Source organism: Sphaerodactylus townsendi, linkage group LG08 (genome assembly GCF_021028975.2).
Source record: "Sphaerodactylus townsendi isolate TG3544 linkage group LG08, MPM_Stown_v2.3, whole genome shotgun sequence".
In the NCBI taxonomy this organism is placed as follows: domain Eukaryota; kingdom Metazoa; phylum Chordata; class Lepidosauria; order Squamata; family Sphaerodactylidae; genus Sphaerodactylus; species Sphaerodactylus townsendi.
In genome coordinates, this window is record NC_059432.1 from 92,355,726 (window position 1) to 92,379,990 (window position 24,265).

The 24,265-nt window shown below is 46.4% G+C and overlaps 1 protein-coding gene across 5 annotated transcripts in view; it reads right to left on the reverse strand.

Moving 5' to 3' along the window:
- The window catches only part of SPTSSB (serine palmitoyltransferase small subunit B), a 29,310-nt gene extending 13,022 nt beyond the window's left edge, over positions 1-16,288 (reverse strand). The window contains exons 1-3 of one of the 5 annotated variants that reach the window (XM_048506821.1): positions 16,139-16,287; positions 15,090-15,162; positions 5,576-5,672 (exon numbers count right to left, since the gene is read on the reverse strand). The gene's annotated coding sequence lies outside the window, so the exon portion shown is untranslated. Of the gene's footprint in view, positions 1-5,575; positions 5,673-14,737; positions 14,967-15,089; positions 15,163-15,886; positions 15,935-16,138 lie in introns of those variants that run through there. The other 4 variants (XM_048506822.1, XM_048506823.1, XM_048506824.1 and 1 more) reach the window with 4 other exon arrangements.
- Positions 16,289-24,265: the final 7,977 nt, after the last annotated feature.

Sequence of the window (24,265 nt, forward strand, 5' to 3'; positions counted from 1 at the left end):
CAAACTACAATTGATATCCATGAATGCCTACCACACATCCTGTCAAACAGACAGTGCCCTACAGGGGAGAGAGCTGGAGTTAATCCAGCAACACAATTGCACACCACAGATCATTTACACAGTTGGCATTAACAAACTGGTTTCATGATGTGCAAGCAATTCAGTGCTATCTGGGTTTTGGGGGGGCATTCAATTGAAATGTACATATACAGGCTTGGGTTCCAAAGAGGAAAGAAAAGGGCGATTCTGTCGGGGAGGGAGAGGGTAAGAGAGAGGGGGCATCTAGTAGGAGAAAGTCAAGCCTGGATCTTATCATTTGGCCAGGGACTTGGAAAAGTCCCTCTGATTTTTCTACCTTTCCTCTCTGATTTTTCTAACTTTTCTAGGGCAGTCCAGACTTTGGGAATATTAAACCACAAACTGACAGTACAGTTCTAAGCAAGCCTATTCAGAATCCTATCATGGTCTGTTCAGAGGGACTTTCGCCCAGGAAAATGTTCTTAAAATGGCGCTAAAAGTGTGGAGCAGGAGCTCCCATGCATCTCCCAACCCTCCAATCTGTATATAGCAGCTTCTGTGTTAGACCCCAACCCAGTTTGGGACCATACCCATATCATTCTACTCTGGGCCTTTCCCCACTTACCTTAAGCCATGTGCTACTCTCCTCAAGTAGCGCGGGGTCCCCCAGCACTCCCCACTACAGGGGCGGCGACAACGCAGCCACCCCGACGCTGCTGCTGTCGCGCCCCCTCAGCGTGCGACATTCCTGGCGCCTTTTGAAACGGCGCCTTTAGATGACCCCGTGCAGAGCACACAGCAACCTTTGGACCAAGGTAAGTGGGGAAACGCCCTCTGTTGACCTGACATTCTCTCCCTCCCCAGACCTGGCATAGCCCTTTCATTCTACCCTGTTGATCTGGTTCCATGGAGCTGCTATCTGCCCTGTTGGGGGAAATACACGGGTAGCTCTTGTATTTTGTACAAACTGGTGCTAACAGCAGCTGCCCAGGGTCCATTCTGCACATTACAAATAGGATGTCCTGAGGACAGAAAAAAAGGCATCTTGTGGAGGAACTCCGCACAGCTTTTTCCCCAAGACGTCCTCAAGATGCCTTATGTCTTCTTCAGTTGTCCTATTTTGAGAACGCAAAACTACCAACATTTCTCCCCAAGTCATCTTCAAGTCATTTCCTCTTGCTGTGTGAAAGAAGCTGAGAAGACATCTGTCCGGGCTCAGCTGCAGCGCCCGGTCTTGCCCCACTGGATCACACACAGACTGGCACAGCAGGAGATGGAAAGGCTGCAGAGGAGCCTCTTGAAGCCTTAGAAGTCTTGTTCAGAGAGGAAGGCAGGGAAGAGAGGAGGTGTAGGCCCAGCAAGCCCACAGCTGAGCCAAATGGGGGTGATAGGCTGGAGGAGCAGCTCAGACCAGACAGGGCCCGCCCGCCCACAGCTGAGGCAGCTGCAGAAGATGGGCTGGAGAAGCAGCTGGGAGGAGGAAGAAGAACGAGAGGGCAGAAGGTATATAAGGAAGTGGGAAAGAGAGAGTCAGGAGCTGCCACCACAGCAGGGAATGTGGGTGGTGGTGTGAACAGCCAAGGGAAGGGGATAGCTCAATGGGGGGGGGAGGAAAACCCTGAACCCAGAACCCAGACCCCCTATCAGATCCCAGACCACGGTTCAGGCTGGTCCCCACCCTGTGCAGTAACAGGGTGGGAGTCTTTCACACAAGCAGTAAACACTTCTCCCTGTGAGGCCACAGGGGAGAGACAAACCCCTGGAAACTCCTCTCCCTGTGAAGCAACAAGGGAGAAGGAGGGTGCGAACTCTCAAGCCAGATGGGGGAAGGGAGGCAGGGAGACCTACTAGTAGGAGGGTGGCGTGGGTGAGGGCTACCCCGTACACCCAGTGCTTTGTGGAGATGCTTGAGTTGTCTCTTGGCCCCTTGGGCCAATGGGAAGAGTCATCGTCTGGGGAGACCAACCCCCAGGTTAGGGCAGGAGGGAAGGATACACCGCCCAAGGGCCTGGGTGAGGAGGAGGAATGCCACAACATCTTATGTTTATTTATTTATTTATTTATTATTTCATTTTTATACCGCCCTCCCCCGAAGGGCTCAGGGGCTCATTTTCCCTGCCCAATAGTTAAAGCTGTCCGGCCAGTTTTCTCCACCACTTGTGCCACTGCAGGGATTCTCTGTTCTTGTAGCTTTATGCTTAAGGTTTTCCTGAGATATTTGCTCCACAGGCTCTGCTGCTGGGCACCTTTTTAGCCTGAAAAGTACATGGTTGTACTCAGCTCGCCCTGTTGATTCTGGCAATGTATGGTTTTCCCTTTTTTAATTTTCAATGAGCTGTCTTCAAAAACATGCAAACATGATTTCAGAATCACAGCTGATTTTCATATGGTGCCTGTGTCTTTGAAGACAGCTCATCGAAAAAAAAAAGGGGGGAAACTATACATTGCCAGAAATGGCAGGGCAAGCTGTGTGCAGCCATGTACTTTTCAGGTTAAAAAGGCACCCAGGATCAGAGCCTGCACAGCAAACATCCCAGGAAAACCTAGGCAAAAAGCTGCAGGTACAGAGAATCACTGCAGACACTGCAGACAAAGGGTTGGGTGCAAGAGCTTTAAGTTTGGGTGGGAGGAAGTGGCGGGAGAAGAAAGCCTTTTTCTCTTCTGATGCCTCTTTGTCTGTGCAGTCCAAACAAAAAAATGAGGTGGCAGCTTTTTTTATAGACATCCCCAGGACACCTTATTTGTGCTGCACATAATCACCTCAGGGCTATTTCCAACCAGGTCAGTGGTGCAGAGAGTCTTCTATTCCAGCTCTCAGCAATCCCTAGACCCGTGGTGGCGAACCTTTGGCACTCCAGATGTTATGGACTACAATTCCCATCAGCCCCTTCCAACATGGCCAAAGGTTCGCCACCACTGCCGTAGACCTAGATGGATCTTTACAAAGAAAAAAAAAATCTGGGAAGAGCTAATTAGGGATCTACCAATGCCTTGACTGGTAGTTATTAAGTATCCATTTTCCTCAGGATCTATGACAGTGGTTCTCAACCTGTAGGTTGGGACCCCTTTGGGGGGTCAAACGACCCTTTCACAGGGGTCGCCTAAGACTCTCTGCATCAGTGTTCTCCATCTGTAAAATGGATAAATGTTAGGGTTGGGGGTCACCACAACATGAGGAACTGTATTGAAGGGTCGCAGCATTAGGAAGGTTGAGAACCACTGATCTATGAAAACATTCTATTAGGTGCACATGCTTCAAACTATAGCCACGATCCACAGCCTGGACTTCTTTTTTGTTTCTTCTCACCATGTAGTTAGGGACGTCACACTGCTGGCTGGCATCTTTGGGAGTTCTTGGGGCTGGACCAATGGGCAAAAATGACATCTAGTGACATACATTGTCACTCCTGCCTGAAAACCCAACATTGACATTAGCATGTCCAGAGATGCTCTGGTTGCCCTGGAAAACTTCATCTTTTTATAATGGAATTTTTCAGGATGGCCAGAGTGTCCTCCAACTTGTGAATATCACCTTCATGCTTTTGGGTGGATGTGATGTCACACATTGCCATTTCCAGCTCCGGGCTTTGCTCCTGCTACTAGGAGGAGCAAGGATGGGAGAGAGGACCCAACCAGTGGCAAACTTCTTGCTTCCAACAGGTAGGTTGCATCTCTAAATGCAGAGCACTTTGTTGGAATTTTGCAAGTCTCTGTCACAACTCAGTTATAAAAGGGTTAACTGTTTGTATGTAAACAAGTTGCTGATATCACTGTTTATGACCTGATCTATTGATTAGCTATTGGTCAGTCAGACAGCCATTGCTTACATGTTAGTGAGCATGTACATCTGAAGTTATAAAGTTAACTCTGTTTCTTTGTTTGAGGAGACACGATACCACCACCACGACAACCATAAGCACGAGACAGAAGATAGGTACCAAGATGCAGTGACGTAGGCAAAGATTTTTTATGGGGGGGTTCAGGGGCAGGGCCACGCCCCCACTCACCCCTGGGGTATGGCTACACTTCCCCAAGCCACGCCCCCGGTCTCAGTGCTTATAAAAGCAGCTCTCAGAGGCCAGGGACAGCAGACTCCCCTGCACCCCCCCCCCACTGGCTGGGCTTCTACCTGGCAGCTGGCAGTCCCTTCTTGCTTGGCAGTCCGGGCAGAGGAGTAGTTAGGGGGAGCCCAGTGCAAAATCTGAGTTTTGGGTTGCTCTGTAACCCCACCTCATTAAAAAAAAAAACACTTCAAACCCAACCTAGATTTCTGTGATGCTGCCAAATTACGTCACTGTTTTCAATGAATAATTACAGTGGCAGCGTGAGCAATCACAGAACAAGGTGTGGCACGTTTTACTAGGTGATTACTATAAGTTTATGAGCAGGTGCAGCACTGTGGCTCATGGAAGGATTAGGAAATCCAATCTCTGCCATCATTTCTGTCTTTTTTGCCATCTTTTTTTTCAAGCTACAGCTGACTTATGGCGACCCCAGAGGGTTTTCAAGGCCAGAGGCATTGGGAGGTGGTTTGCTATTTTCTGCCTTTACATCATGACCCTGGTGTTCCATGGAGGTCTCCCATCCAAATGCTAGCCTGGGTCGACCCTTCTTAGATTGTGAGATCTGATGAGATCAAGTTAGCCTGGGCTATTCAGGTCAGGGGCTTTCAGTCTTGGATAACAAGATACTCATTTTTGGCCTACCTCCTACTGTTATTATGATAAGGTGACCAGATGGTCACCTTTCTGAACCGGGACGGGGGGGTAGGTGGCTGCGCATGCGCACGCAGCCACAGGAGCGCACTGCCTTCTGGGACTTGCCGTTTCCCGCCCTGTGACAGGGTGGGAAACGGCAAGCCCCAGAAAGCCGTGCTCCTGCGGCAGCGCGCGTGGGAGGCTGCCGCACTGCCTTGCACCCCAGAAGGCAGTGCGGCAGCCTCCCAAAAATCGGGACAATTTCAATAACCCGTGGAACGCGGGACAAATTGTTTGAAGGTGGGACTGTCCCGCCAAAAGCAGGACGTCTGGTCAGCCTGTATTATGAGGATTACAGCATGGTATTATATAGGAAACAATTTGAAAACTGAAAATGCTACATAGGTGCTTAGTAAAATTATAGTCTTACTATTGTAACTTTGAACTTAGGTAGTATAACTTTATTAGAGTCAACTGAAATTGTTCACAAGGGTTGGGTTTGCAATCTATTAGAATTATTCCATCTATCAAATAATCTTCTGATTATTACTCAGGAAACAACAGCAAGTTTTGATCTTTATGATAATTATACTCACCTCATTATACCAACTAAAAAGTTTTGATCTTTATGATAATTACACCCACCTCATTATACCCATCAAAAAGCTTTGATCTTTATGATAATTATACCCACCTCAATCTGTATTGTGAAGCAAGATTTTAAAACACTGTAATGCTGTTATGTGGTGTGGTGAACGGATTGGAGGGTTAGACTTAAAGAAGCTGAACTTCAAATGACTGCTCAGCTATACATCTTCCTGGGCATTATGGGACAATTGCTGTCTCTCAAGCAAACTTACCTCATAGGCTGTTTGTGAGGATTAAGTGGAGGAGTGAGATACTGCTGAAGGGAGATGTGAGCTATTTTCTGAAGAATTCTTCTCTTTTGCCTTTATTCTGGAATGACAGTTAACAAATCAACAGAAGTTTATTGTTTTGTATCTGTCAGGCATGCAGGATGGAATCATAGCTGTACCAGGGCCATGATCTTTTGCCACCAATTACCACCAAAGTTCATTTGTGGAGATCTGAAGTTGTAGTAGGGCAATAAGAGAAACTTTGCTGTGCTGCTAAATTTGCCACTTACACCTACAAGACGAGAGGAGACATCTTAGCTTCCGCCTTTGCTAACAAAGATAACTAGAACGCTATAAAAAGGCTAGCAGATGCCTACAATCTTAGCTTGAATCAGCGTAATGAGATGCTTAGAGTATAAGACTAGAACTGGGAAGACCTGGGTTCAAATCCCTGCTTCCCATGAAGCTTACTGGGTGACCTTGGGTCAGTCTCTCTCAACCTAATCTTATACACAGTGTATTGTCAAAGGCTTTCACAGCCGGATTCAACTGGTTCTGGAGGGTTTTCTGGGCTGTGTGGCCGTGGTCTGGTGGATTTTGTTCCTAACGTTTCGCCTGCATCTGTGGCTGGCATCTTCAGAGGTGTATCACAGAGAAAAGTCTGTTTCTCACTGTGTCTAAGTGAGAAGGGAAAGTTTAGTGTGGTATATTGTCCACCCTGGGACATGGACAATATACCACACTAAACTTTCCCTTCTCACTTAGACACAGTGAGAAACAGACTTTTCTCTGTGATACACCTCTGAATCACCAGCCGATGCGAATAACGTTAGGAACAAAATCCATCTGAACAGATGCACAGCTTGTACAACTCCTCCAGAACCACTTATACACAGTGTTGCTGTGGATAACGTGGAGAAGGGGGAAAGACAGACAAAAAAGTAGACTACATGAATTCATTCACTGAATATCTGACAATCTTCTACCATAGTCAAACAGGTGGTGGCTTGCTATCTTTATTGCCAACATTTAGTAGACGAGCCAATTAAATAATCATTCATGTTTGCATTCAAGATAACTCTAGCTGGGATAGGCCTATCTTCTCCACTTGGAAGGTCTTAAAAGCTTTCAAGATAGGATGCTCAGGTGTTGAATTCTGGGTCAAACTAGATGTGGCATTTAGTCCCAAGTCTGGTATGGGTTCCCTGTATACAACTCTCATACTATCACAAATAACAGCTGTGGGAACTAAGTTCCCATGCACCCATGGTCTGAGGGTGGGAGAAGAGGTTTCAGCCTCATGTTGTTTGACCAATCCAAACTGCCCTTGGGTGGGGGGCTGCATATGCAATGGGAGTACCTTGGAAGATCCAGTACATTCTGATGCCACAGAGAAATTAGACTTGGATCACCACAAAGGTTTTCCAAGTCAAAACCATTTGAATGATTGAACTCAGAAATACTACTTTTGAAAGTTTTTTTTCACACACTTGTGGGTTCAGCAGTATAATCTCTGAATGGTTTTGAGTTGAAGAAACTCTGTTTTAAATTAATCTGTCTTGGTAAGTGCTGTTTCTGATTCAGCCACACAGAAGACACACAGTTCTGCTTTAAAATACCTGCCGCTCTGAGGTAATGTAGTACACTCTCTTACAAGACAATATTCCATTGGCCAAGCAAATTTAAATCTGAAAATCATTAATCAAGTTTAAATACCATAAAAAGCACTGGCTACTTTCCACTGTACCTTATGGAAAAAGGAACTTTTTAAACCAGACTAACCAACGTTCACAAGTTTATCTTCCTTGCCTCAGTTTTTGCCTCACACTGATGTTTCCAAACAATGTTTAGGGGCTTTTTTCTGCTGATGTGATAAGGAGAATGGGAAACACGGCATGAATGGCAGCAGGGTGTGGTAATAAACCTCTTGAATGTGTGAAGGGATGGCTGCACAGGAAGGTGCTAAGCAAGTTGGCTAGACTCTGAGGCAGCCAATTCACATGTGCAGCTTCACCCACAGACACTGGGGCGGATGAGGCAAAACCCGTTGTACCTGGTACTCTTTCAAGTGCTACCTGAGAATTAATCACATGCAGATCAACATGGTTGATCACAAATCAAAAAATGATCATGGGGGTATGAACCTGAAGAAGACTTTTCTTCTGCCACACCAGAGCACAACTGTGCAGACACTGGTGAATTTCTTTCCTCCCCCTACCAAGGCTAGTTCCATGCTGAAATCAGTCAAAGTTAGTAATAAACTGCAGGGTGAGAATAGACAACCATCTAATAAATCTCATTAAAACAGAGTCCTAGATAAAACAGTAATTTGCACATTTATTGAACAGCATGAGGAATGGAGCTCTGAAGGCAAGGTAGATTAAAGGATTGCCGGCTCTATCCTTTTGGCGGGCCTCCTGCATCATTGCAAGGTGCCTTTTTAAAGTTAGTGTAGTATAGTGGTTAAGTGTTCAGATTAGTGTCTGGGAGAACCAGGTTCGAATTCTCCCTGTGATGTGAGAGCTCACTTCCGCAGGGGGCAATACACATGGGTGTAGGATGCAAACAAATCCATTGTGGGGGGTGGAACTTCACACAGATCCCATCCCCAAAATGGGTCTGCTCCATTTTATTCCCCCGCAATCAGGTTTTTTTTAAAATTGCTAAACTAGCAAGACTTTTTAAAAATCCCGGGTTGCAGCTGCTTGCAAGCAAACAGCTGAGCAGCAGGCACTTTATTCACCTCCCTTTCCCTTTTTTTTTAATTTTGCAGCTTACATCTGCGTAACTATACAGGTGCAGATGGTCGTATCGTGAGACATTAGATGGTTGTGGGGGTTAATTTGTGCATGCCTGCGCAGCTATGCATGGGTGGGAAGTAATTAGAAAAATAGATGCATCTCCGTGTGAAGGTGCTACAGCAGCCCAGATTGTTTCCGTGGGCTCCAATTGCTGCCTGCACAGATGCACGTGAACGGGAAAACGAGAAAACGGGTTCCTTTATTCCGACTGCAACCCATTATACATTTGCTGTGCGGACGTGAACCTGAGCTACTTCTCAAGGTCGACGTGAATATTAAATGAAGGAGAGGAGGATGTTTTAAGTTGATTTGGTTTCCCACCGGGCAGAAAAATGGGATATGGATTAAGTAAACAAATAATAAGTATATCTGAAGACCATGGACACATAAAAGGTAGGCTTGTTGGTGGGAAAGAAACAAGGAAAGCTGAGGGTATGGGGCTGCCAGTAACAGGAATAGGAGAAATAGTATGGAGAGGGGGATAGAGGGGGAAGTCAGGTATTCTCTGCAAGTTGTTGAAGATTCCCTTCTATAAAACTGGGCCTATCTACTGGCATAGCATAACTTAACCAGAGCTTTCATGAGGAAAGGGAGCCAGTGTGACAGAAAACTGAGGACAGGGGAGGTAGTTTGGCTAGCGGGTAAGAAGGAGAGGAGGAAGCAGGAAAATGGGAGGGGATGTTTGGGCTTTCATGAAAGGGAAAGAAGAAATAATGAGGGAGGAAGAAATGAGAAACTACCCACGAGTTTTGGCAAATTACCAGCGTGTATTGTGTAATGGTAGAAATAGAAATGGTGCAAATTGTCAATGGTGTGATTTAAACTAGACCACAGTCAGCAGTTTGGAGACTGACTGGTAAAGATATGCTTTTCTATCACACCAACCGTTACATCAGAACCTCTATAACCCCACAGCTCTGTAATGCACAGAGGAGAATCTATCCATGACAATTCACAAGGAAATAAAAATGCCAGTCCCACAGTGGTATAATGAAGGTTCCCTGAGAAATGATGCAACCCAGCCAAGAACATAAGAACAAGCCAGCTGGATCAGACCAAAGTCCATTTAGTCCAGCTCTCTGCTACTCGCAGTGGCTCACCAGGTGCCTGTGGGAGCTCACATGCAGGAGGTGAAAGCAAGGGCCTTCTGCGGCTGTTGCTCCCGAGCACCTGGTCTGTTAAGGCATTTGCAATCTCAGATCAAAGAGGATCAAGATTGGTAGCCATAAATCGACTTCTCCTCCATAAATCTGTCCAAGCCCCTTTTAAAGCTATCCAGGTTAGTGGCCATCACCATCTCCTGTGGCAGCATATTCCAAACACCAATCACGCGTTGTGTGAAGAAGTGTTTCCTTTTATTATTCCTAATTCTTCCCCCCAGCATTTTCAATGTATGCCCCCTGGTTCTAGTATTGTGAGAAAGAGAGAAAAATTTCTCTCTGTCAACATTTTCTACCCCATGCATAATTGTATAGACTTCAATCATATCCCCCCTCAGCCGCCTCCTCTCCAAACTAAAGAGTCCCAAACGCTGCAGCCTCTCCTCATAAGGAAGGTGCTCCAGTACAAAGGGCTTGTATTGTGACTCTATGAAATCATCCTTCATTTCCTGAACCAGTTAAGAGTCTGCTGCTCTTGTGCAGCAGGAGGGAATCAAACCTGGCTCTCCAGATTAGAGTATGCCACTCTTAACCACTACCCCACACTGGTTCACCAGCTTTGTTTCTCTTCCCTTCCCTCTGATGTCCCTTTTATAGTTGATGAAGTCCCACGCTGCTTAGAAAGGTCTCCTCTTATTTCTCCTAAATAGATATGATGGTGAATATACAGACTCAAAAGGTCTCTCTATCCTCGGGCTTGCAATGGACCCTCAAGGAGGCAGGTATGAATGATACCTAAATTTACAGCCCTGGTAACTACCAAACTATATGTGCCGGATCACAGATTTTCTTGCAAACATGGAAAACGGTAATGCCAAAACTGCCAACACATCAGATATACCACAGTTCTATTTTGTTCTTTTGCAAACAATCACGATCAATAAGCTCCTAGAAAAATGCGGCCATAACACGGAAAGAACGAGAGAACAGCAGACTGATGGCAGTTTTTGAAATCTTGCTACAATGCAGAGATCTGTGCTACGTTAGACTAGGGTGGGACCATCCAGGGACAGCTCCATCCGTGATTTTGCTGCCCAACAGTGCAGTTTGCAAACTAGAGTGGTGGCAACCGCCCTGCAGAGCAGCTGCTAGATGCACACTGGTAACTGTAACTGGGCGTTGTCTTGCAGAATCAGGACGTGCTCAGCAATGAACAGTGGATGAGTTCTGTTGTCTCTGCAGTTTTGTAAAACTGCCTGGAAAGAACCAAAAGAGACGAAAGCTCAGTCACGAGTCTGGTAGCAGTAACAAACACCAAGCGGGTGCAGGCAATTTGGACTGGGTGTGAGTTCACGATCAGAAGGAGTGGCACCATCTTCATGTTCTTCCTGTTCCTATGACTCCCCTTCACCCTCGGGGGATTTCCATATATTGGGATTGACCTGATCAGTGGGGTAAGAGGCAGTATGTGGGTGGGAAATATTTTGGAAGTTTGCTTCATGGTGTTTTAAAGATTGTTTTTATATGATGTTTTTATATGATGTTTTTATTGTTTTTAATTTTGTAAGCTGCCCTGAGGCCTCTATATAGGGTGGAATATATGCTCCAGCTATCAACCAACCAACCAACCAACCAACCAACCAATAGTGTCATCCTTGTCAATACTCACACACCTCATGTCGGGAGTAACAGTGAAACTCTACCTGAAGTGTCTGTTTGGGTTACTCTGTGATACTGCAAGGCAAAAAGGAGCAAAGGTCAGCAGTTTCAATGGTTAGATTGTTTGGTATTCCCACAGAAAGGTGGTTGTCCTTGTTTCCCAAGTGTACATGGGAGCTTGGACTGGCTTGGCCCTGCACATAAATGCTGTGTTCCCCACCCTCCCCCAGTATGGGAGACACTTCTAGCAACTGTGTTGGGAGAAACATTACTAAGCAGGAGTTATACGTTGATTTATTTAATTTATTTATTTTTGGATTTATATCCTGCCCTATCCCTGAGGACTCTGGGCGGGTTACAACATAATCTAAAACATTCCATGTTGCATGTGCATATGGTGGTGGAAGAAACTGGCAACTGAGGTAAAGGATCACTCCTATACTTACCAGCGTGGGGTGAATAGTCCTTGCATCCAGAGTTGGAGGTTTGTTTTAGTATCCTGAGACAGGATAATTGTAGGGGTTCTCAGCAGATGAGAGTTAGATGCTCTCCTCTTTGGATATTCATGCAGTGCACTCTCTTCTTCTACGAAACACCCTTTCTTGTTCATCATGGAATGTTCATCATGGAATCCCTCTATGAGTGTTCATCATGGAATCCCTCTATGCGTGTCCTTAATTGGGTCCAGGAGGAGACCAGAGAGATATAGTCCCATGTTGTATACCGTGTAATCTGAGATACAGATGTTCTGGCTGGGGTTTATAGGGTCTTCACAGAATACTGTGATAGGTTGCAGTCTTACAATACAATCCTATGACAGGTTACTCCATTCTAAACCATTTGCTGTAAGTGGATTTATTGGTGGAATAATTATGCACAGGATTGTATGCTAGTCAGTATTCTAAGCAGCTTTGTAGATCTGTTGGGAAGGCAGTGGAGGTGCAATTATTCCTCCTATCTCTTGAAACTGATTGGTACCACTGAGATTTGCACCAGCCTTTGTAATGTTACACCAGCATTGGGTGTGGGACTGGGTGAAGTCTTTGGATACCAGCGAAGGCCTGTATCTCTGGCATATCTCTGAGTTACGCAACGGAAGGCTTAGCTGTCACTCTAAGCAGCTTCTAGACCAGTTTTAAGACTGTGCTGTTACAACCTGAACTCTTTTTAGTCTGAGACATGTCATTGCTGCTGTTTATCCGTCATCAATTATCTCTCTGATGCTTATTAGTCTCATGATATAGTTACAGAGAGTTACAGCCACACACTCTCAGCCTCAACTCTAGCTAGTATTTGGATGGGAGACCTCTATGGTATACCACCTGGGTGTGACACGAAGAGGGGCAATGGCATATCTCCTCTGAACATCTCTTGTCTTAAAATCCTACATAGTTGCCAAAAGTCAGCTGTGATGTGTGTACGTGTGTGGGATGTACATATGTGTCAATTTAATAAATGCTGCCTTGCTATTAAAAAAGTAAAAAGTACATTCCTTTGTTAAATGATGGGTGAAGTCCACACAGATGAGCTGAGATCCTTCCACTCACTTTATTCTTTTTTGGGGGAGGAACAGTTCATCTATGTAAAGCCTGTAAAGCTTATTGCTGTTGTTGTTTACATTAAGATGCTTTCATCTTGCTTCCGGATTTTGGCACACCAATTCTGGCACAGATAAATCTCCTCATAGAAACTAAGGTACATGAGATGCTAAGAATTCCACCCGAGTTTCATGAGGAATAGGGCACCTACTGAACCACAAATAATGGATGCCGTCATGATGACTCTTACCCTAAACAAGAGCAACCCTCCATTTCTATCGATCATATTTGTCAACAGTTCTGGTCCTCAGAGGAAAGTGTGTTTTCAAAGTGCCTGTACACACATACACACATCCAAATGTGAAAGGTTATTTGGGAGTCAGCATACAGATGACTCAAAGCAAAATTTCTGTTCAGGTACCAACGGCAAAGTGCAGCGTGATCAATAAAGGAGCACTTTACTAGAACGAAGCAGTGTTAAGAGATTGTTTAAAATATATTTTATGAAAGTAAATATAGTATTACCTGATATAGTATTACCTACTCTGGCTTTTACCTACTCTGGCATTACCCCCCAAGGTCTCAAACAACCAAACCAAGATTCTGCCCTTTTTAAAATGGAACTTTAGATTGAATCTGCAACAGGAATTTCTACATCCTAGGGCCCTATCTTTTATTCACTTCCCAAATACACTTTAGGCTGTAGCACTGTCCTATAGCACTCCACCTTGTCACAACTGTTCATCAAATTCTATCAGATCACATTTCATGGGGAAAAACCCATACTTCTTCCACTATGATTAGTCCTGATTACAGAGTTTGGGCTATATAATGCAAACAAAACCTGATACCGAAATACAGGGGGCCATGGAAAACCCTAAGGTCACAAAACCGACACCCCAAACAAGTGTGCTTTCTCAATGCTACAAGTTTGTCAGTTGGAGGAGCATGTGTTTCGAAAACTTTGGAGTGATGATTTCCACTCTGTTCCAAAACAATAAAAAATTGAAAATTGTTCATCATTGCTTTCTACAACTAAGAGAATACAGTCTTGGGCCCCCTCCGCACAGGCAAAATAATGCGTTTTCAAACCACTTTCACAACTGTTTGCAAGTGGATTTTGCCATTCCGCACAGCTTCAAAGAGCACTGAAAGCAGTTTGAAAGTGCATTATTCTGCATGTGCGGAATGAGCCTTGGTTTATTTCCTCACTTGGTTTATTTCCTCACCCGAAATATCCAGGTTCCCTCAAGATCTCCTCACAGCCACACGGCGAAACACAGATCAGTCCCGTTTCTGGCGCTCCTCCCCCACCCTTATCACGGGATTTTCCTGGACCTGCTTGTATATGCACCTTTTTGAAAAAACACTCCCAATATGAGCTAAAAGGAGATGGGGGCTACACATTTGAGGGTCCATAACTTTGGACCCCATGAACCAAACGTCACCAAACCACGGAGGTATCAATGGGAAAGTTTCCTACTGATACCACCCAGGTTTCGTGAAGTTTGATCCAGGGGATCCAAAGCTATGGACTCCCAAAGGGGGTGCCCCAATTGTTTCCAATGGGAGCTAATAGGAGCTGGGAACTACACATTTGAGGGTCCATAACTTTGGCTCCCATGAACCAAACTTCACCAAACCTGGTTGGTATCATCAGGAGGGTCTCCTAAAGATACTCTGAAATTTTGGTGCTGCTAGCTTAACAATTGCACCCCTGACAGCAGGCACCCCCTCAAGGGGCAGGCCTAGATGTCTTCACTAGAAACATGCTGAAGAGGATATTGGAACCTGGATGAAAAGGTGCCGATTCTTTTGAAACTTGGTTGTATCTAGATTCAATTTTCAGTGGGAATTCGGCCTTGCATACCTTGAAGACCCCTCCCCCAAAACCCCAAACAAACAAAGCCCAAATGCATTCCAAGTTCCCAGACAAAACGAACCTAAGGGCAACATTTCTACAAGTTGGAGGCCAAGTAAACACTGCTATGATTTTTTAAAGAACATTACGAACAAAAACTAGAGATTTTTATCATTATTTTCTACATGAGATCATTCATAACTTACCTCAAATCCCCAAGGAAATAATTCTGGCCATCTTTATGTACTCCTCCAGTGGTCCCAAAGATGCCACAATGCTTTGCTGTTTACGTTATTTAACTTCTTCGGTTCTAATTCTTAAGAGCTCTACCACACCATGCTGTTTTTCCCTGATCTCAGAGATGCTTGCCAGATTTATGTCAGTTCCAGGGGCAAAGAAGCATCTTGGATGTTTTACCCAACAAGAACACCTCTCTTACCCTTGCAGAATGCTTTGAACCTCTAGCTCTGCATTATATAGTCAGGAGGTTGCCTCAACCTACTGTATTAAGGCGAACAATTTTGCTTTTACAGGCGGATAAAGGAGAAGAACTCTCACCTCAAAGCTCTTGACAGTATTGCACAACGCAGGGAAGTGATGCTTGAGCTTTCTTCAGTGGCTCAGTTTCTCGCTGCAGAGAGAAGTGTGAGAACTGAGCAAAGTTTCTCAACTTATCACCTCTGGCCCCACCTACAATCCAGATTTCCAGAACCTGCCCCAACCAACCTGATTCCATTCACTGAGACAGACTGTACCTATGGTTTTCATTTACCTTTAGAGGGAGGTAGCCTGCAGATAGCATCAATTATGCTACTGTCTCAGCCTACTATTTTCAGAAACAGAATTTTTTTTCTATTCAAAACTTGGCATCAACCAGGAACCTGGATGTCTTCTGAATTACCTATGTTAGCAGTTATACCTCCACCTGTTCTCAGGTGGAGGTAAGAGATTATTTCTTCCTGTGCTAGCAGACACCAAAGAAGGGCATCAGTTGTTGGGTCAACAACTTGTGCCTGTCACTTGCGCCTGAGAGAAAAACCGAGAACATGATGTACAAGGAAGTTAGGTTTCTAATAATTAGCTTTTAAAAATCCCCATATCTTAAAAACCACCCAGGAAGCATGCATGGTAAAACAGGCCTTTGAGGGACGGCGAAATCCTGAACAGTTTCTCCTGTCAATGGTGTCAGAAGTGCATAGCCCTGTAGCGTGAAAGGATCCAAAGGGAGCAGCCGCGGGACTCCAGCTCTGGGATTGCACATCCCCAGCATGCAAGCTCCTTGCCCGGCGAGTGGGTGAAGGGAAAGGGATCCATAACCCTGCCGCCCCTTTGCAGGCAGAAGAATAAGCAGCCACCTAGTCCCTCCCCGAGTAGACCGGTTTGGGCTCGACTGGGTTTCAAGGTGCCGTTTGGAGCAGCCCGCGAAAGCGCCTGGCAGATCCCCTCCCAGAAGGGCGCTGCAGGGAATGGCACGCGAGGAGAACGCCGGTACTGCAGTGATGCTGCTGCGTGCAAGCGATAGGCAAGGGGGAAAGGCGGAGGCATCAAACAACTGCCCTCCCACGGGAAGCCCCTCGCCTCTGGGGTGCAGCCAGCCCTTCGCCCACCTCTGCAACGCTTGCTCCATGCTGCAAGACCAGGATCGGCTACTCTGCAGGAACTGAACCCCCCTCAGGTCACGTGCTTCTTGCGCCGAAAGAGTCGCCGCACCGCCTCCGTTCATCTGCACGCTCCGCCGTTGGAGTGGAACCAGCCTGATGCAGAAGGTGGATGCGGGGCGAGGGCTTCCAGCGACTGTGGCGGCCATTGGAGCCCGCAGCGCCGGTTCAAAGCAGCCTGGATGGATGGATGGATGAATAAGAGTTGGTCCCCAGCCCTTGGCTACCATAACCCGGTTTTTAAAGCTGTAATTCCGCTGAGAAGCAGCACATGTCGCCCCTGGCTGTCTTGGCAGTGTGGTCAGGACAGCTGTAAACCTAAGGGACACTCTGCACCTCATCGCCCTGGCTTGGGCGAATCTAGTAAAAGGACCGACAGGATTTCTTATTGGGAACAACGGGGAGGAGGAGGGGAGGTTGGAAGACCCATTTGAAATAATGGGAACTTAGCAGGAATGCCCATCGACTTGCATGGGGTCAGCTGAAATATATTGCAGCACAAGAAAGGTCACAAAGAAAATGCACAGTGGCTTTCAAGGAAGGTCTCTGGGCCCATATAGACTACCCTGACACTGGGATAACAGCCACAACAGATTTTGTTCCTCAGGCCTGTCATTCTGGTGTGTGATCTGTCATTCCAGTGCTACTGTGCCAGAGCATGGGTCCTGTGCTTTGGGGCTGTCGTTCCAGTGCAGGACCTGGCATGGCAGTGTCAGAGCACTGGTTCTGTTTCCCAGGGCTGTCATTCCCATCTGTGACCTCTCATGCCAGTGCCGGAATACATTCTGATATCTGGGGATGGTCATTCCAGCCTGCTGCCTGTCATTCCAGTGCCATACACAGATTCTGTTTCCAGGTGCTGTCATTCCTGTCTATGACTTGTCATTCCAGTCACAGAGCACCCAGGTGCTGTCATTCCCATCTTGACCTGTCATTTCAGTCCCAGAACACATATTCTGTTCCCTGGCACCGTCATTCTGGTGTGGGACCTGTCATTCCAGTGCCAGAGCATGGGTCCTGTTCCCAGGTCCTGGCATTCCCATCTTGACCTGTCATTTCAATCCCAGAACACAGATTCTATTTCCTGGCGCTGTCATTCCAGTGTGGGACCTGTCATTCTAGTGCCACAGCACAGGTTTTGTTCCCCACGGCTGTCATTCTGGTGAATGACCAGTCATTTCAGTCCCAGAGCACATATTCTGTTCCCTGGCACTGCCATTCTAGTGGATCCTGTCACTCTAGTGCCAGAGCACCAATACTGTTCTCCAGGGCTGTCATTCTGGTGAACAACCAGTCATTCCAGTGCCAAAGCACATATTCTGTTCCCTGAGGCTGTCATTCCAGTGATTGTCCAGTGTGCGATCCATCATTTCAATCTCAGGGCTATGCAGAGTGGCTCTTAATTTCCCAAGACAAAGGGGAATCCTGCCTTTCCAAGAAAAGACAAGTGACAAACATGAACCTTAATTGTATTGTCGAAGGCTTTCACGGCCGGAATCACTTGGGTGCTGTGTGGTTTCCGGGCTGTATGGCCATGTTCTAGCAGCATTCTCTCCTGACGTTTAGCCTGCATCTATGGCTGGCATCTTCAGAGGATCCTCTGAAGATGCCAGCCACAGATGCAGGCAAAACATCAGGAGAGAATGCTCACTAGCAATGCAAGCCCCACAACTCTAAACCTGAACTTAATTATTTGAGTTGTTAATCTAATGGTTGAGATATTAGCTTAATGGGCCAAGCTTGGGAGTGCCTAGAAGGGAGAAGGTAGCTGATGGAATTACATTTATAGAACAATGACAATGCAAATGAGGTGGTCATTAGAGAGGTCAGTCAGAGGAAGAAATATTGGATTATTACAACACTTGGCAAACGCATTAACAAGTCCTTTATCTCTGCAGGGGTGTATAGACCAGGGCTGGAATGGGAATGCTCTGCAGGGCAGGGCCATTATGTTCGCTTAATCCCTTCAGGAAGGGTGTGAGATGGGTGCTTTGCATGGCAGATATGGGCAAGGGCATATCCAAACAGGTTTTTCTGTGTCCTTGTGGGTAATTCAATCAATGCAATGAGTGAAGAAGAAGAGTTGGATTTATATCCCCCTTTCTCTCCTGTAAGGAGACTCAAAGGGGCTTACAAACGCTTTTCCCTTCCCCCCTCACAACAAACCCCCTGTGAGGTTGGTGGGGCTGAGAGAGATCAGAATAACTGTGACTAGCCCAAGGTCACCCAGCTGGCATGTGTTGGAGTGCACAGGCTAATCTCAGTTCCCCTGATAAGCCTCCACAGCTCAAGAGGCAGAGCGGGGAATCAAACCTGGTTCCTCCAGATTAGAGTACACCTGCTCTTAATCACTATGGCACTGCTTGCATGAAGCATTGTGGTGAGTTTTCAGGTTAGGAGCATTGTGGGCTGTAGCTTTTCACCTTCCCTAAATCATATTGCAGAGCCTCAGTTCATTTTCCCAATAATTCCTGAATTATAGAAATGTATACCCAGTAATCTCAAATTATGTTGGATTTACCGGTGTCCATATCTGTCAAACACCAAAACCCCTTCCAATAATCTCAGAGCTCACACATAAAGTTTTCAATTTTTTTGTTGTAGTACTTTTGTTACCACCCAAGAAAATAGCCAAAATATTTTCTTGAAGTCAAGTTGCATGGCTACACTGGCTCCATGTCAGGACGCAGGGGCTTGTGTGGTTTGGAAGACTCCACAAGGCTCACAAAGAACGTATATATGTGATTGTGCCAATATTACATGATTTCCCTCTTGCCTTTGCCTCTTCTTGGATATAATGATGTTGGTGTTGGATTTATGATTTTCCCACTGTTTAAGGTTATATTTTAGCTAGGTTCTCCAGCTAGTTTAAGGTTTTATTATTGTTAATTTAGGAGATTCTTGCTTATAAGTATATGTGTTTATCCTTTAAGGTTTCTGGGGGAGGGTGGTACATAAGCCTAATAAATAAATAAAAATAAATTAATAAATATTAAGGGACAAGGAAGTTAGCCCTGGAATGGAGCTTAGACAAACACCCAGCAGACTTCTTTGAGAAGACAAAGACCCCGGCCGTTTCCGCACGGGCGGAATATGGCGGCCTGGGGACGTCAAAAACGCCATCCCCAGGCCGCCATTCGCACAGGGGGCACAGCTGCATCGCAGCCGCGCCGCCCTTGCACCGCCCGACCAGTGCGAAGCCGGCGTTTCCGGAGTGTGCTGGGAAGTGCAGTTTCCCGGGAATGCCAGCTTGAAGCCGCTGCCGTGCAAACAGCAGTGGCTTCAAGGCACCTCCCCCCACTCCCTCCCTGCACTTACCTTGTCCCCCGGCCTCCGGCGCGTCGCCGAGGCCTGGGGACACGCCCCCTGCCCTGCGACGCAGGAGCAGGCATGCAGGGCCGGGGGGGCGTGTCCTCAGGCCTCGGCGACGTACCGGAGGCCCGGGGACATGCCAGGGCGTCCCAGCTCTTTCTGGGACTGTCCATGCGGACGGTCCCAGCGTTGTCGGGTCGGCGCAAAATGCGCCGACCCAGCCGCTTCCGCCTCCGTGCGGAAACGCCCCCCCTTGGTTTTGCAAATTAAATCTGATGGCAGCACCCAGAGGTCCTGACAGTTGGAAGACATGGACAATTCGAACTCTCCTTTGTTGCAGAGCTGAGGCGTGGGAGCCTCAGGTCATAACCGAAGGAACCAGCCATCTAATAAAGCAGATAACTGGGTGCGGTAGCAAACCCACCCAGATTCTCTGAATGGACCTTATCCGCTCTCCCTTCAGCACCATTGCGAGTTCTCGCGGGAAGACGCTTGACAGCGAGATTTCGTGATTCCATTCACAAAAGTTGTAATTGTATCTTCCTTTTGTATTGTTGTTTCCTTACTGGTGTTCGGTGAGGGACTTGCCCCCTTACCTGCCCCCTTTACCTGCCCCTTTGCCCCCTTTGATGTTTGTGAATAAAAGTTATTGCGCTTGTTTGCAAGGCGCGATTCTCCTGCCTGAGCTGTGACCCTCACCTCCAAATAAAATCCTTTGCTTTGAAAAATGCCGGCTTCCTGCGCCTCTTTACGTTGCTGAGCTGAAATCATTTATTGTTACCCGAGCCACAGCGGTAACACTTTCAACACTCTTACAGACTTCGAAGGAAAATTGGTAGTGAGAATGCAGAATTGGTTGTCATGATCAGGATCACCAGATGGGATTAGATTGGTTTTTGGTGTAATAAGCCATACAGAGAGGAGGGATATAGATTTTTTCATGAAGTCTGATCTGGAAACATATTAATGTTACCGCCAGGAAAATAGCCAAAATATTTTCCTGAGTCAAGTTACCTGAACTACACTGGCTAGGGATCAGAACAAAGAGATCAGTGTTGTCCGAAAGCCTCCGCAAGGCTTGGAAAGAACGTGTACATACAAATGTGCTGATATTTTACATGGTTTCCTTATTGCCCTTGTCCCTTTCAAGGTTTAATGTAAGCCCCCTCAATGTTGAATGTATTAGCTGCCCAATGTTTAGGATTATACTTTCGTTAAATTAAGGTTTTGTGCTTGTACTGTATTGAAGGTTCGTTAAGGTTTCCTCTAATGTTTAAGTTTAGAAATGTTATTTTAAATATTTGTATCTATGGGTAAAAGCAATAGCTTGTAACAGCTGATATTAAGACCGCCCGGAGCCCCTCGGGGATAGGGTGGTATAAAAATCGGAATAATAAATAAATAAAAGAGTCAAGGAAGCTAGCCTTGGAGTTCAGATTGGGCCAAGACCCGGTAGATCTCTCTAGCGGAAACAAAGGCCCCTTTGGATTTACAAATTGAATCTGATAACGGCACCCCAGACATCCTAGCCGTTGAAGAACGTGCCAAGATCACCATTGGACTATTTGAACTTTCTTTTGTTGCGGGACTGAGGCGCGGGAGCCTCATAACGCAAGGAAGCAGCCCATCTGATAACCAGATTCTAGGGTGCGTTAAACAGGCTCACCCAGTTTTATGAATGGACTCTCTCCACTCTTCATTTCAGCACTAGCATAAAGTCCCGCGGGAAGACGCCTGACAGTGAGATTTCACTGTCCCATTCACAAAGTTGTAATTGTATCTTTTCTTTTATGTGTTGATGTTTCTGTATCGTTGTATGGTAAGGGACCTGCCCCTTTACCTGCCCCTTGCCCCTTTTTGATGTTTGTGTATAAAAGTTCTAGCGCTTGGCTACAAAGGCGTAATTCCCATGCCCAAGCTGTAGCAACCACTTCCGAATAAAATACTTTGCTTTGAAGAACACTGGCTTCCTGCGCCTCACTACGTTGCCTGAGCTGAAATCACTTAATGTTACCCGAGCAGCAGCGGTAACATTAACAAGTCGTTTGTCTCTGCAAGGTATATGTTCCAGGGCTGGGGATGGGAATGCTCTTGAGGATAGCAGTATTGTGTTCACTTAATTCCTTCAGGAAGGGTGTGAGAGAGGCATTATGCATGGCTGGTTGGCGAGGGCAAGTCCAGACATGTTTTTACTGTGTCCTTTAGCCAATGCAAAGAATGGGCACCCATTTTGGCACTACACTGCTAGTACCCCAAAGGTTGATTTGGTAAAGCCAAATCCCCCCTCCCCCAGAAAAAATAGTATTGGCTTGCTTTGCTTTTGGGGGGGGTGGGTTCACAAAAAAAGCTGAGCCAAATACATTGAAAGTCAAATCTGTATTTGGCTTAGCAGCTTTCCCATGGCCCGGTTTCCAAAACTCTAACAAGAAATGTCAAAAATTAAAAATAAAAACAAATTGAAGTCCCACTGTGAGGGGGGGGGGTCACTTGGGATTCAAATGTTAACCCCCCCCCCTTCTGACCTACCTTGGCAGGGTCTAGGATGGGCTCTGCATGCTTGGAAAAATCCTGCCCCCTGGATTGCTGAAGGATTGGATGCCCGCAGTGAGCCTCCTCTGCTCTCTTTCTGACCTGTGTGTGATTTCCAGAGAGACATTCTTGAATGGCAAATGGGAAAGTTTCCTGGAAAGGCTCAGTCAATGGCAGCCATAAATTCTGCAGACACCTTAGGCTTTTGCAGCCTAGAACATCTGCAGAGGCATTGGTGGCCAATGGAGATTCACTTTAGAGGCAACACTGCTGTTTGCCCAATCACAGAAGGTCCCCCCCCCCCCCGTAAAACTGTTAAAATTTTTCTGCTCTTGGCCAAATCGTATAATTTGGGTGTGCTGGTTCTGGCACATCCCATTGTGTTTCAGATCCATCCAGAGAGAGACTGAGAGAAGTTCCAGGAAAGTTTGGCTTTTGCCTGTGAGCAATCCTTCCTCTTTCTGATATAGGTGTAGCTAGAGAACTTCTCTTCTTGGGATCCAACTCTCTCCTGACTGCCTGCTTGGAAGATTTCAAAGGTTTGACTTTGCTTGGTTTTTGTTTTTCTTATCCTGCAGATTGAGGAATTCAATTGAACGCTTTAAAACTTCTCACCTTTCTTATCTCCTCCACGTCTAGGTTGTGAGGTGGGGTTGAAGGGCCATTGGCTTAATCATGGTGGCCCAGGCTGCTTTGCTTGTGGCTGAGCAACTGAGGAATTTCACTGCTGTTTCTCACATTTGCTTTTTTGCTTTTGTTTCACTGTTCTGCCCCCCCACCCCCAACAATAAAACTGTTTCCTTGTTCTCAGAAATAATTTGGTTCATTTCCCCCCTGATTGCCATGATTTTAATAACAGTTGGAACTCTTGCCTTGCCTTTGCTCTGTGCTGATTGTTTAGCAGAGAGGACCATTAGCCCGCCTTACCTGGTCCAGACCTTTTTGGCTTTCTGCCTGAGTTGCTGAGGGGTCGCTACTGTTGCTCCCATTTGGGATTTGGCTGTTCTTCCAATGGTTTTTTTTGGGGGGGGGGAGTTAAAACTCTGTTTCTTAGCTCTTATTGTTTATTGGGTTGTCGTGGTATGGCACTTTTGCTGTTTTGGTATGTTTTGACGGGTTTTTTTTTTTGCAGTTTTGTTGAGATCTTGCCTTTAAGGTGTACTTAATTTGTGGAGTGCCTCTCAGTGAGTATTGTTTATTGGGATAGGAGGCCTGGATGGTGATGAAATGCCTCTTTGGTTTTTTTCCTAAGGAGAAAAAAGATGCTGATTTTTTCTTCCACTGGAAACTATGGAAGGACTTTTTGGGGTGGTGGTGGTGGTTTGCTGTCTTGCTGCAATTGCATTGTGTTGGGGGAAGGGTTCTGAGTGTCCTATTCTTAAAGGAGAATCTAATTTGCTGCTGGCTCTCTCCAGAAGAACACCTAGGTGTGGTGCAAGTTGGTTCAAGGGGTCCAGTTCTATGGGCATTCTATGGGCATTCAGGTTTCCTCCACTTGGGGGCCCATAGTCAACCTGTCAAGTCAACCTTGAATTGGGTGCCCACCAGAGGTGGGGCGAGGGAAAACTCCACCTGGGGTGCGTGTGTGTGCTGTGCCCCTGCTGCAGCAGCATCCACCCCAGAACACCCCTGGAATGCCCCCACCACTTCCCCTCCACGGCCTGGCCATGCCTCCGCTGCGGCTCCGCCTGGGGCGTCATGCCCCACCCTGGCCCGCTGGCGCTACACCTCTGGTGCCCATGGAATTGAACTGCTGAACCAAATCTGATCTTACTTTTGGGGTTCTTCTGAGGAGATCCACCAGCTGCTCTACTGTAAACTTGGTGCCCCTACCTGTAAGTACAGGCTCCGCAGACCCACGCAATCCCCAGAGCAATGACTTGCAGCAAGACAACAAGCCTCATGTAAGTCTATGGTAGGAATTGTTGTTCCCATGGTTAGATTCTTATAGGTGTTGTAGCTTTGCTCCATTATAGTCTGGCCCTAGCAGGAATTTCTGGGAGGTTCCTTGGAGTGGGGGAGAAGGTTCCAAGGTAGAAGCACCAAATTTGCAGGGTAAATTTGGGAGATTCTCCTTAGAGGATCCTCAAACTTCACCAAACCTTGGGGTTCTTTTAAGGAGAGTCTCCCAAAGCTACAGTGCAAATGTGGTGCCTCTACCTTGAAAAATACTCCCCAGAGATGCCCTCCCCCTTAAAAAAAATTCTCCATAGGCTATCATGGGGGTGAATATTT